This window comes from Pan paniscus, chromosome 2 (assembly GCF_029289425.2).
Source record: "Pan paniscus chromosome 2, NHGRI_mPanPan1-v2.0_pri, whole genome shotgun sequence".
Lineage (NCBI taxonomy): Eukaryota > Metazoa > Chordata > Mammalia > Primates > Hominidae > Pan > Pan paniscus.
This window is the reverse complement of record NC_085926.1, coordinates 155077529-155090259: the sequence shown is the minus strand read 5'-3', so window position 1 is coordinate 155090259 and position 12731 is coordinate 155077529.

Here is a 12731-nt window from a genome sequence, read left to right as displayed (position 1 = left end):
TGAGGAGCGCCTCTGCCCGGCCGCCCCGTATGGGAAGTGAGGAGCGTCTCTGCCCGGACGCCCCGTATGGGATGTGAGGAGCGCCTCTCCCCGGCCGCCCCGTCTGGGAAGTGAGGAGCGCCTTTGCCCAGCCACCCCGTCTGGGAGGTGTACCCAACAGCTCCGAAGAGACAGCGACCATCAAGAACAGGCCATGATGACGATGGCGGTTTTGTCGAAAAGAAAAGGAGGAAATGTAGGGAAAAGAAAGAGAGATGAGATTTTTACTGTGTCTGTGTAGAAAGAAGTAGACATAGGTGACTCCATTTTGTTCAGTACTAAGAAAAATTCTTCTGCCTTGGGACGCTGTTAATCTATAACCTTACCCCCAACCCTGTGCTCTCTGAAACATGTGCTGTGTCAACTCAGGGTTAAATGGATTAAGGGCGGTGCAAGATGTGCTTTGTTAAACAGATGCTTGAAGGCAGCATGCTCGTTAAGAGTCATCACCACTCCCTAATCTCAAGTACCCAGGGACACAAACACTGCGGAAGGCCACAAGGACCTCTGCCTAGGAAAACCAGAGACCTTTGTTCACGTGTTTATCTGCTGACCTTCTCTCCACTATTATCCTATGACCCTGCCACAACCCCCTCTCCAAGAAACACCCAAGAATGATCAATAAATACAAAAAAAAAAAGACTGATACAATCATTCGTTTGTATTTTAAAACTACAAAAATTAAATTAACCCCCAACAATGCTCCTGGTTCCCCCTCCCCATTAAAATGCTGTATACAGTAAGGATAATAAAGTCCTATACATATATAAAACTGTCCTTGGAATAAACAAGCTTCATGTTTCTACCATCCTGGGATCCAGGTTTCCAACTACTTTATGGTTCACTTATAAACTTAAAGAACCACCACCTTGGAAGGTAGAATTTTTTTAAAAAGAGAACAAGATCGAATAATGGTGCTTCTGTGATTTGTAGAGGTCAGGGCAGAAATATAGCATTATACAGATATGGGAATAATTTGTCCTAACATAAATGTTTAGATTGAAGATCACAGAGAGTATCATCTTTTGTCTCCACTATCCAACTACAAAATGTCACTAAAATGAACAATTATTTTTAAATTATGGAATACACAGCAGTTTATTTTCTTTCAGTATAGGCAGCTGAAACATAAATCAAACTTCAGGAATACCTTCAAATACTTTATCAAAATATATGTTCCAATCAATTTCTGCAAGTTACTGTTGACCAAGCAGAATTACAAACACCAAAGAAGCAAATTGGGGTGGGCACAGTGGCTCACACCTGTAATCCCAACACTTTGGGAGGTCAAGGAGGGCAAATCACTTGAGGCAAGGAATTTGGGACCAGCCTGACCAACATGGTGAGCCCCCATCTCTACTAAAAATACAAAAATTAGCCAGGTGTAGTGGCGCCTGCCTGTAGTCACAGCTACTGGGGAGTCTGACGCAGTTAGAATCGCTTGAACCTGGGAGGCGGACGTTGCAGTCAGCCGAGACCTCACCACTGCACCCCAGCTTGGGCAACAGAGCGAGACTACGTCACAAAAGAGAGAGAGAGAGAGAGAGAAAGAAATTGGTAATAAAACAGCACACTTTGGTCAGTTGTTATAGTAAATTCTATTATTCATTGTAAATTGGAAATCAGTTCTTTATTACATGTTCAGAGACTAGAAAGTTGGAAATAGCAGCCACAGTTCTGCCTTCTTGGAGGTGTATAGTCTTAGACAAGTAACTTTCTGGGTTTTAGCTTCCCAATTGTAGATCAAAGATAACAATATCCACTGGCAGAACTGGGAACAGGTGCCAACACACTGAAAAGGCTACTGAAAAGGCCATGTACTCTGAAAACACTGATATTTTATTATTTCATAGAATAGTTCACAATACTTTGTCATTGAATAGACAATGAACGCCTGTGATTACTTCTGGGACAGCTAAAGATACAGATTTACTCCTAAAGGACTCAAATCACCTAAGGAAATGCATTACAGATGAATGTACAAAGATTTATTGGAAAAGTGTATTTCCTAGATTTTGTAGAATCCACAGACGTTATTTGGAATTTAGTTTTGCAACATTTTAAGTACCTCTCTGCTTATATGGATGGTTTTTCTCCTGTTTTTCTGTTTTTTTGTTCTGAGACTGGGTCTCACTCTGTTGCTCAGGCTGGAGTGCAGTGGTGCAAAGGGTCCTCCGCCTCAGCCTCCCAAAGTGCTGGAATTACAGGCATGAGCCACAGACCCAGGCCCTCTGGTTCTAATTAACTCCTTACACACGCTGTGCTCCCTCTTCTACTGACCCCATGTCTCCCTCTCTTTGCTTCACCATTCACACACACTCCTACTTTCACAGGACAGCTATGGAAGAAAATAGAGGGCAGCTTTTACCAAAAGAAGTTTTATGTCTATCTGCATATGAACTTTTTCACCCCCCACCAAAAAACAGGCTTAAGACAAGAAAACAAGCCTTATGAAAAGACATTTTTAAAATTATTCTATTTCCTTTTATGGCCTTTTAAGGGAAACTAAAGCTGGCTCCACCATCAAGAAAACAGAGTTAAAGAGATAGAGGAAGCAAAGGGGGAGGGGAGTGGAGATAAGGGAAACTCAGGAAAGGAACCAAAAACATGGAAAGGGGAGAAAAGACAAGTGAGAGAGGAAGACAAGAAGAGGCCCTGGACGGCCAGGTACGGCGGGTCCTAACGGCGGCAGTATTCAAGCGGGCCGCGGCGGTGTCCTGGGGAAAGCAGTGGCCCCAACTCCACCTCTCTTGGGCAAATCACAGAAATCTTTGAGACTAATTAGCTGTAAATTGCAGACAAAACCTTCGGCCCTTATAAGTTTCTTTCTTTTCTAGTGCAGTTGGATTTTCATTTGGTCTTTAGTTTACAAAACGAGTAACCGTTTCTCGAAGCTCTTTAACTGCTTTTTACGCCCCGCTTTTCAAGATGCTATTCCTGGGTAATTCAAATGAAAATTAAACTTAATTAAAATTTCATTAATTTCATCAAGCCAGAATGGGCATTATACCTCCCAGCCTCCATATACAGTTGTCATTTCATATGGCTGGCACTCCACTTTCTCCCAGTTCACACGCCGAGAGAACGCATGAACACAACCCAAAACTTCCAAAGAAACCTAACAGCGAACACATTTTGCAGTTACTTCCTTTTAACAGAACTCACAGGTTAAATGGCGATGAACTAGCTCGAGGGGTGCCCGCGTTTTCACCCTTTTAGGAAATGAACAACTTAAAGGTTTAACTTGAAGTTTCACGAAATGACAAAATTACTTTTACTTTTCCTCAGACCCAGGAAGAGTCAAGCTCGCGGCAATAGAGCCGAACTAAGACAGAGGATTCTGCGGCTTACGTCACAAGAGGCGGCGCCGCGGGGGACCAAGGGAAAAGACCGCCTACGCCACGGCCGCGCAAGGGTAAAACGCTAGCGGGTAAGTTAGATCCGGCCGCCGGATGCAGTGGCTGGCGGAGGGATCCTCTCTACTGCAACCACGCGAAGCCGATTGCGCCGCGCATGCGCCGGGAGACTCGGAATTGCCGGTTTTCCGGCTTTTGAGCCGCTCTTCCGGCGAGTCCCCTGGGCTTCCGAGAAATGACGAAGTGGGCGGGGTCCTCCTTCTCGACCGTTGTGAAATCAATTCGCCTCCCCCGGAACCTGCTGCCGGGTCTTGCACATGTTCCGTGGCAGAGCTGACCGCGATCGTTCCTGGCTTGGATGCCTTGAGGCTTGGCGCGGGCGGCCGGACCTGCAGGGGTTGCGGGGAACTCAGGCCACTTGTCTGACGGGGCGTAGGCAGCAGACTACCACTGAGCTGCGGGAAAAGGGAAAGGGGAAACTGATCAGCCCCCTCCAGTCACTTACCCCACAGTTAAGCCCTCCAGGAAACCCACCTCCCTGCTTGACCTCTGATGGCCCTTTCAGGGCTTGTGACGATTATGATATCGCCAGAGTCCTTCCGTGAAAATTGGAAATGCCATAATAATACTTAAATTCACTTACCCCAAAACAAGCAGTGTGTTACGAGGTTTATCCAGAAGATGAAGAGCAGAGCAAAAAGCAAATGATAGTCGTGGCTTTCACGTTTAAAAACAGTTCTTAGGCAGCGCCGGGTCGCGGTCCTGTAGTCCTAGCTACCTGGGAGGGTGAGGCAGGAGGATTGCTGAAGCCCGGGAGTTCGAGGCCAGCCTGGGCAACATAGTGAGACCTTGTCTCTAAAAAGAAATAAGAAATGTTCCTGAAAGTTTTCATGACAGGGTAGAGTCCAAGCTTTTCCAGCATATGACTTATCTACTGCTACCTTTCTCCCTGAACTCCGTCAGCCCAGGGAAGAATCCAGGTTGGGATTTATGTTTACAGATCCAAAACTAAGCACAAGAGATCTTTAAATCCCATGACAAAACAGTGCCTGAAAGAGCTGACCACCAGATCCAGCTTTTGAATTTGAAGCTGAGATCGTCCTGCATACAGCAGGATTGAGTGAATGAATATAAATAAATTATAGGTATAAAAACATGGTTCACAGCCACACCACCCTGAACTTGCCCTGTCTTCTCTGATCTTGGAAGCTAAGCAGGGTCTGACCTGCTTAGCTAGTCCTTGAATGCGAGACCACCTTGAAACACTGGGTGCCGCAGGCTTTTGAAAAATAATATATATATACGTTTGATCATTCCCTAATTTTGTAATTCTGAAAATTAAGTATACACTAGATATTTTTATATCTAAAGGCAAGACAGTAATCCAGCCAACATTTTACACTGATCCCTCTTTCCTACCTTAAGAAATAAATTCAGGTGGGGTTTTTTTTGTGTTTTTTGTATTTTTTTGAGGCAGCGTTTTGCTCTTGTCACCCAGGCTGGAGTGCAATGGGCGCGATCTTGGCTCACTGCAACCTGCGCCTTCTGAGTTCAAGTGAGTCTCCTGCCTCAGCCTCCTGAAGTAGCTGGGATTAGAGGCATGCGGCACCACACCTGGCTAACACCGCAAACAGGGCTTCACCATGTTGGTCACGCTGGTCTCCAACTCCTGACCTCAGGTGATCCAGCCACCTCGGCCTCCCAAAGTGCTGGGATTACAGGCGTGAGCCACCGCGTCTGGCCAGTTCAGGTGTCTTTTAAGAGATGAGGTCTCCTTATGTTGCCCAGGCTGGACTTGAACTCCTGGGATCAAGTTATCCTCTCGCCTTAGTCTCCTGAGTACCTGGTACTACAGCTGTGCCCAATCACACCTGCCTTAACTGGGTTGTTTTTGAGAGTCCAGTGATAGTATATGAAAATACTGTGAAAACTATAAAAATTAGGTATCAAATATAAGTCGTTACTCTCAAGACTAGGATGTAGATACCTCTGAACGTTTCCTGATTGCTGAAAATAAAAATCTTGTTCTGTGCTATTTTTAAGATGGGGCTGATAAGCAATATCCAGTTATGTGCTGTATGCATGTGCCTGCGTGTGTATGTGCATGTGTGTGTGACAGTGACACTATAAAGAAACAGTTCCCTGAGGCAAAACTAGACTAGGTCTCCAGTGACTTCAATGTTACAATGCACATAGTTTAAATCGAAATTCTCTCTAAAGCACCTTGTGGTGGATCTGGAGAAAGCTTGTTCTTTTAGTACTAAGGTATCATTGTTTTCACTGTGGTAACAAATGCTATACTTGTTCCAGAGAACCAACATTACAGTAGAGCCCTTGTGTGTGGTCATGGAAAGAACACTGGACTGGGCATCAGAAAAACCACAGTTCTAATTTCACTCTGCTACTGGATCTAAAATCTTGGTCGAGTCCTTTCACATCTCTGAACTTCCATTTCTTCACATGTAATGGTCTTTGTTCCTCTCCTGTATGCTCCTGTAGCATTCTACCCTTTCATGTAGCATTCCATGTACTCTATTTGTTCACCACTTTGGTCTTAGTGCCTAGCATAACATAGTTTAGTGAATACTCAGTAGAGATTTGTTAGAGTCATTCTAACTGTACAAAATTTCATTATGGGCCATTTTTCTTTGATACTGATATTTGTTAGAATGCTATTTACTGTGGAAGAATAATCCCACAGATTACTTATTAATTGCAAGGGTGTTAAGGTACTTTTACAATGGAGAAATCTGATGGATACCACCTTAACAAATGATAAAAATTAGCCAATAATTGAACAAAAAATTGGGCATCGTGTGCCCCTAGATGCGAAGCATGGAGTAGATACAACATTACCTATGGAGTATTCCTTGAAAAATCTTTAACCTGAATCTAATCATGAGGAAATAATCAGACACATCCAAATTTAGGAACATGCTTCAAAGTAGTTGGCCTGGAATTGTGAAAAATATCACAAGACACACACACGCACACACACACAAACTGCTATAGAATTTAAACAGACATGACAGCTATACGCAGGGAACTTGATGTGGTGCTGGTTTACTTTTGTTTTATAGTGTTCAAAATAGTTAATGAATGTGTTCCTGGGAGAAAACTAATTAAAATGTGTAGGGAGCTTCGGAATAGCTGATTCTCATTATTTATAAAAGTTTCCTCTTGAAATTCTATTTCTGTTGAATGTTTATTATGAAATAGAAAACATTACTAAAAGGGGTCAGCCACTTCATTGCTCAAAATAAAATTACAACTTAATCCTTAAGAGGAAAATGGAATCATTTTTAAAATGTCATTTCCAGGGACTTGCTAGGTCCTTTCTATTTTTAATTATACAGGGCTATCTCCAGTCCCTGAAGTCACTGCTCCAGCCCCAGCTACTTCTGTAGCCCTCCTTCTCCTGTTTTCAAGTTTTGTAATTATTAGAGACAAACAATAAAAAGAAATGAACTACTAGAAAAGCTTGAAAAACTAAATGTTCTTAATATTACAGTTTCTGATTTACAGCTCTTGATTTTCTTGTTGAGGTAAACACTGCTTTAAACCCTCCAGAGTTTCTGAGAGTCCCCTAAAATGAGGGTCTGTTCCTCAGCCCTTCACATGCCTGACATGCCTGCCCTCGCCCACCTCTTCAGCCACATTAGTCCCTAGTATACACACGTATGCACCACATTCTAGCATACCACAGTATTCCTTGTGTCAGTCTTTCCATTAAGATGGGTTTAAGATTAAATAAGTAAAAAGGAGTTAAGTGTTCGTGTAACTGAAAATCCCAGCAGTAGAATACAGGGCATGGCTGCAGGGAAATAAACTAAGTGACTGGATTCTGTTTCTAGCTCTGGTCTCTGCTCTTTTCTCTGCTGGTTCCATTCTCCAGCTGGTTCTCTTTTGTGTCAAGATGGCACTCAGTAGCTCTGTGCTTAAATCCTCCCCTCAGTAATCCCAGCAAGAACAAGCACTTCTCTCTCCTCCCCTTGCAAGTGTTCCAGCAAGAGTTCTGGATGTGACAGACATTCAGAACCAATCGCTGTGTGGGAGGGAAGGGCGATGGGAGACTCAGATTAGTTCACAAAGTAGGAAAGAGGTTAGTCCTACCCAAACCACTTTTGCTGAGAATGGAGAAGTTGCAGGTCCTCAAGGGAGAACTGAGGAAGGGAGACTGGGCACTGGGCAGGCTGAAACACAGATGTTCACTGTATTTCTCAATGCACCCAGCGATCTCATACCTCCCCATCTTGGCACCTGTTTTCCCTCTGCCTAAAATGGTCTTCCACACTTATCCTTCTGACCAATGTTTATGAATGTAGTCTTTAAAACCTAGACCACATATTACCTCCTTTTTGTTACCTTGTCAAAAAAAATTCCTCCATCCTCTGAACCCCTTCTGTGCATTGTATCTGTTTCTATTATTACCAGACTGAGTCAAAATTCTTTTTCAAGTCATGGCAATTCTATAAGTCATATATGTTCAGTGTAATATGTGTGTGTGTGTGTATCTATAGACTCCACATTCTAGCGTACCACAATATTCCTTTTATCAGTCTTTCCATTAAGATGGATTTAAGATTAAATAAATAAAAAGGAGTTATGTATTCATGTAACTGAAAATCCTAGGGGTAGAATATAGGGCATGTCTGCAGGGACATAAATTAATATATTTTTATACATATATATTAATTTACATATATATTAATTTATATATATTTAATGCCATTCAAAAAGTGGCCTGTGGCCCAAGGACTGGCACCTGACTCTGAACTTATTACCCATCTTCAACGAGGTAAGTGAAGAATTGAGAGTAAACATTTAGAAACTTTTATGGCATGTTGACAGAATAATTTGATGTCTGTTGAATCTAATGATAAACAATGCAGGCTTGTATTTTCAGTGTCTTTAAAAATTTCAGCTGGATGAGGTGACTCAGGCCTGTAATCTCATCAATTTGGGAGGCTCAGGAGTTTGAGACTAGTCTGGGCAACACAGTGAGACCCCATCTCTACAAAATAAATTAAAAATTACCCAGGCATAGTGGTGCAAACCCTGTAGTCCCAGCTACTTGGGAAGCTACGGTGGGAGGATCACTTGAGCCCGGGAGGTCAAGGTTGCTGTGAGCCATGATCATGCCATGGCACTCCAGCCTGGGTGACAAAGCAAGACCTTGTCTCAAAAAAAGAAAAAGCTAAAAATCATTTTACTAATATCTTTATTGGATTTTTACAGAAGTATCATTCCACACTAGTTTCCCAAATGTGTTTCTTCACTATAGATTGAGAAGCATTGCAACAGAGAACTTCAGAAAGTAAAATATGAAAGCCTCCATCCCACCTACCTGTGTTCCCCAATTTTCACCAAAATGATTTTGTTACCTTCCCCAAAGGCAGCAGCATCATATCTAGCCTTCCAAATATATACATATTGCTTCCTTTTTTCTTTTTTTTGTTAAATTTTGAAATGAGGTCTCACAATATTGTCCAGGCTGGCCTAAACCTGTGACCTCAAAAGATCCTTCAGCCTCAGCCTCCCAAGTAGTTAAGATTATAGGCACATACCACCATGCCTGGCCAGATATATACATATCTCTATATGATATATACATAATGTTATACAAAAGGTATCACACTATACATGTTGTGTTGGAACTTCCTTTGGTTCACTTAATAATATATCTCAGAGATCCAACCTTTTATTTTATTTTTCTTTTTAGAAACTTTTAAAGAAACATTCCCAATGCCTAGAATAGAACCTGGTACTTAGTTGTCAATTAATAAGTAAGAATTTAAAGATGAATGAATGAAGACAAACTGTTCACAGCTGGCAGATCAAAAATCCCTGGCCAGAACAACAGGCATTAACCATTGACCAACACCACATAGGGAATCTGCATTTCCAAGGACTGGAAAATACATGAATTAATCTATAATCATTTTATGTGCTAACAATTTTTTGTGGTAGGTATTATCATTTTATTGGTGAGTAAACTGAGCTTAAATAATTGCCTAAATAAGCAAATTAATTTACCTCAAGTCATGTAGCTTTGGATGGTATTTTTTTTCCCAGTGGAGGAATAAATACGCATTTCTTCTCTTCACCTGCAATTTTCACTGGTTGTCCCACGCAGAATCAGAGTCAGGAAAACTGTACGTAGAGAAGCTTTTATCATTTTATATGTTCCTGTCTTACAAAGCTCCCTCTGGCTTAAGGCTGGTGGCCCACATCTGATAACATTAAAAAACATAATTAATATGGCTTATCTGATTTTCCAGTGCTATTGAGATAAAGATATTACTGAAGTTTACCTTTACTTGAAGAATCTCTAAGGTCACTGTATATTTTCTAGGGCTGCTGTAACAAGTTACAGGAAGCTTGATGGCTTAAAACAACACACATTTATTTTCTTATAGTTCTGGAGGTCAGATGTCCTAAGTCAGGTTCACTGGTCTGAAATCAAGGTGTCAGCAAAGCCAGATTCCCTTGATGGGTCCTGTTTAGTTATCATGCTGACAAGTATGATTTAGTCTTGAATTGCTGACTAAAACCAAGACTAGTTCGTTCTGACATTAAATACCATAAAGAATGAATCTGTCTAAAGACTGACTTGATTAGATTATTTGCAATCAGCTAATATTTATTATCTACTATTTGCAAGTACCTCTTTGGACCTTAGTTTTCTTGTGTGTAAAAAAGAGAGACTGAACTGCATAATATTAACTTTAGCTCTAAAAGCAAATTTGTGGGTTTGTTGACTTTATAGTTGTTTATGAAATTGCCTTTGGCCATACATCTCCGTCACATATACCCAATTTCCAGACCTATCTCCAAAACTTTCCCAGAGCCTGCGTGTATACCAGACACCAAAACCCTTCACCATACTGCTTTCTTGAGTTTCTACCCACTCCCCAGCCCCCACAATATACACAATCTCTTTGGTTATGGCAATTCCAACAGGCCTCTTGTTCTGCAGCCCGTGCCTGTATGGAGCAGAAGTTATGGACTATTTAAGTAGCCCACTGTAAGAAAACAAAGAGCAAATGTGGAAACACAGCTGATCTGCTACAAAGTGCTGCAAAGAGAACAGGATAAATGGGGGCCCTGGACCCTCTATTAGGGAGAGAGGGCTGTATTGGTAGGACAGACACGTGAGGATAGAATTAGCTCCTGAATGGAAAGGAAAAGGCAAAACCAGGTTGTCTTTGAAAGGCACTAGGAAACAAGTGGGCAAATTCAGTCCACGGGTGCTGATTATGTGCTTAACATACACACAGTGTCTACCAGGTGCTGTAGAGGATGCAAAATAAATGTAAAATGGTCTTATTTTTGTCCAGACATACACCCATGATAAGATCAGTAATAACGTTTAATAGTAAGGAAACATGTCAAAATACATACCAGAGGTCATAAATGCCAGGAGAGGCTCTGAGAAAGGAGAAAATTAGCGTAAGTTAGATTAGGTGGGGGAAGGCTTTCGGCAAAACGTAGAACATCCCAAGTCTCAAAAAAGTTGCTAGGATTTGATTAACAAGGAGGAGTAGTAAGAATGTTGCAGGGTTGAGAAATAGAAGGAGGGAAAGTAAATAACATGTTTGTTAGTGAGCAGACAGGTCCAGTTGGTCTTGGTTCAGGCAGAAACACAGTGGGGAATAAGGTGAGGTGGTAATGTCACAAGGAAACAGAAGACAAGGTAAATTTAGATTGTGGAAAGCCTCAACTGCCAAAAGATGTTTAATCTCTATCCTTTACACTTGATCTTAGTCAAAAGGCCAAGAAGTCACAATCTCTATTTTTTATCTCCAAAGTTTTTATTCAAAAAAGTGAGGTAGGGAAATTGGTATTTCAAAAAGATTGAGAGATTTCCCAGGACAAATAAGGATGGGAGAAAATAGAGACAAGGAGACCATTTGGGAGGCTACTATAATGGTCCAACCATGATGTAACAGCAGATGTGTAGCTGTGAGAATAGACAGAACAGGGAGATTCAAAAACAATTTCCTTCCTAGAAGGAAGGACCAACAGAACTTGGTGATTAACACAAAAAGAAGAAATAAGAACCAAAAATGAGTCTGAAGTTCGAGATATGTTTATGACCAGAGACAAATAATTTTAGACCTGCAAGGGTCAGACTCCCTCACTTTAAAGATGAGAAAACTATGTTTGCCCAAAGTCTCAGGACTAATTCTCAACAGAGTCAGCAGCAGAATTTCCAGGCCAGGGCTATCAGGAGATGTACCAGGCAGCGTATGCCTAAGTGTTCATTACAAATCATTTACAGAGTGACTCTTTCTAATGAAGAGAACAACCAGTTCAGAGTGTGTGTACTCATATAACAGAGAGGTCATGTTTTATAACAGTCATTTAACTACATGAACAGCTCATGCATAAAGTCAGGTGCTCCTCCCTGCCATCAATAGAAATGTGATTAGCAACTTCTTAAGGTTATACCCTCTCCATAATGGCAAAAAGCATGATGACTTACCCCTTCTCTGCCTGCTTTTTACACTTGCTGGTCACCTTAACATTTGCCTTTCTGTGTATTGAGTGTAGCTCCTTCTAGCTGGGGACTTAATTTGCCTAAGTTTTGGTGGCAAGGTATTAAATTCCTGTGGTCTACTGGTGATTGCTGAAGAAATTAATGGAATGATGCCAATTGTGATTTTAAGATTAAAGAACCTGAAATTTAAATAATGAAAACCATGCTCCCCAGAGAGGATACAGAGTCTAGTAAAATGAGAACTAATTTAAACATCAGGTGTATCATTCTTCAGTAGCCTCAGGTAGGCCACTGATAATTCCACTTGTCTCTTCAGTTGTCACTGGAAGCCTGCCTGTGTTGAAACAGTAATATGTAATGATATGTTTACTTATCATTGGATTTCCTTTTAGACATGGGTGAACTCAGGGTCTACTATTCAGACCTCTGCTGTGTGTGTACAATTACAGACTTACTATTACATTTTTTCTTAGAGTGACAAGGAATTCAATCATTTACTTTCCAGTACTCTCATCTTACTTACCTGGATTCATTTCTAATAATGCATTTATATTAGGTTGGTGCAAAAGTAATTGCGTTTTTTGCTATTAAAATGGCAAAACCATAATTACTATTGCACCAACATATACAATTGAAACATGGGCTTGGTTGCCGGGTGCAGTGGCTGACGCACTTTGGGAGGCCAAGGCAGGTGGATCATAAGGTCAGGAGTTCAAGACCAGTCTGGCCAGCATGGTGAAACCCCATCTCTACTAAATATACAAAAATTAGCCAGACATGGTGGTGTGTGCCTGTAGTCCCAGCTACTGGGGAGGCTGAGGCAGGAGAATTGC